Genomic DNA, 1684 nt, shown 5'->3' on the forward strand with positions numbered 1-1684 from the left:
AGTTGTTAAAATTCTAAGTAGAATTTACAGTCTATTAATTCAATATTTAAGTTACTTTTTTAAATTTAACAAAACACTTTTGACAATAATTTGCCTCATAATGAATGTCTCCATTTACACTCTTTCTCAGGGTTCCTAATGTAAAACAAATATCTTGCTGCTTTTCTTGTGTATTTTACTATTTTGTAGGTCCTTTGAAGAAAAATAACATATTAGATTTTATTCTAAGTGGTAAAGCAGAAAAAATTTTTACATTGTACCTCTATCAGTAAAAAAGTTTCTAATCTTATATGTTTGTGTGTGTGTACAATTTACAATTACATGCTTTTTTACTGAATTAATATATTATGTAATTATGAAACTTAAAACCTAGAAACTTTAGATGACAATGTAAAAATAAAAATATATACTTTAAATTTTATTTATTAACGATATAGAAAGCTTTTTGTTCTTATTAAAAATGGAACAATTTTAATTATTTATTATATAAGAAAAGAATTTATTTTGATTCAATAATATTTTAGAGCATCGTGATTGATTTTGCCTGCTTTAACATTTTGAGATACAGTTATTTAAAGGTATTCTAAGTTCAGCTTATACTTATAGTGGTTCCAGTGTATATCAAAATTGAATTAGATATTTCATGAAGCTACAATATTGCAATATGTACTTAGGGACAGTTCATGGTTAACGGTAATGGATCCGTATTACAATAATCATGATGATTCCAAATTTTTTTGACTTATCGTAAGATCTGATCAGATCGTTGTGGGGTTTTCTTTTGTTTTGCTTCCTTAATGTCACAATTGGGCTTACAAAGAACTTCCACTTGTACTAAGTGAAGCTAACACCCCTGAAAATGTTATTATTCACTTTACTGGCATTCTAACTTTACCTTTCAGTCTCCAGTTTGTTTTTTTGTTGTTTTCTTTGCCCTACGCGGGCCTCTCACTGTTGTGGCCTCTCCCGTTGCGGAGCACAGGCTCTCGACGCGCAGGCTCAGTGGCTATGGCTCACGGGCCTAGCCGCTCCGCGGCATGTGGGATCTTCCCAGACCGGGGCACGAACCTGTGCCCCCTGAATCAGCAGGCGGGCTCTCAACCACTGCGCCACCAGGGAAGCCCTAGGAGAGTCTTTTAACCCTTGTCCATTTGGGGAGGATTAAGTTAGAACCAGACATTTCCACTTAAAGAGGCACAGAGAAATTACGGTTAACTGCAATTCACTGAAAGCAGGTGAACTCGCGGAAGCAATCCTGTGGGGAGCTCTGAGACCTTGAGCATCCTGGCTGCGGGTGTAGGACCACGTCGGGGCGCCAGAGTCAGTCCACAGAGTAAATATTCATAAGCTTGACTCCTTGCTTACACATGTTAAATAAAAATAACTTAAAGTGCTCCACAGTGACTTATTTTTGCCCCACCCTGGGTATGCTCACCCTCACTTTGAGATACTGGCTCAGGGCAGTGCCTTCTAATTACCTGGGGAATCTTTTTAAAATGCAGTTTCTGATTGCATAGGTCTGGGGTGGGGACAGAGATTCTGCAAATCTAACAAGTTCCCTGGTGCTGCCCACGCTGTTGGTCCATAGATCTCAAGTTAAGTTGCAAGAACTTAGAATATAATTGCTTTAAGGATTAATTATAGATGACAAATATATTGGGCAGTTCTATAGTGAACAAATCCT

Source organism: Phocoena sinus, chromosome 4 (genome assembly GCF_008692025.1).
Source record: "Phocoena sinus isolate mPhoSin1 chromosome 4, mPhoSin1.pri, whole genome shotgun sequence".
In the NCBI taxonomy this organism is placed as follows: domain Eukaryota; kingdom Metazoa; phylum Chordata; class Mammalia; order Artiodactyla; family Phocoenidae; genus Phocoena; species Phocoena sinus.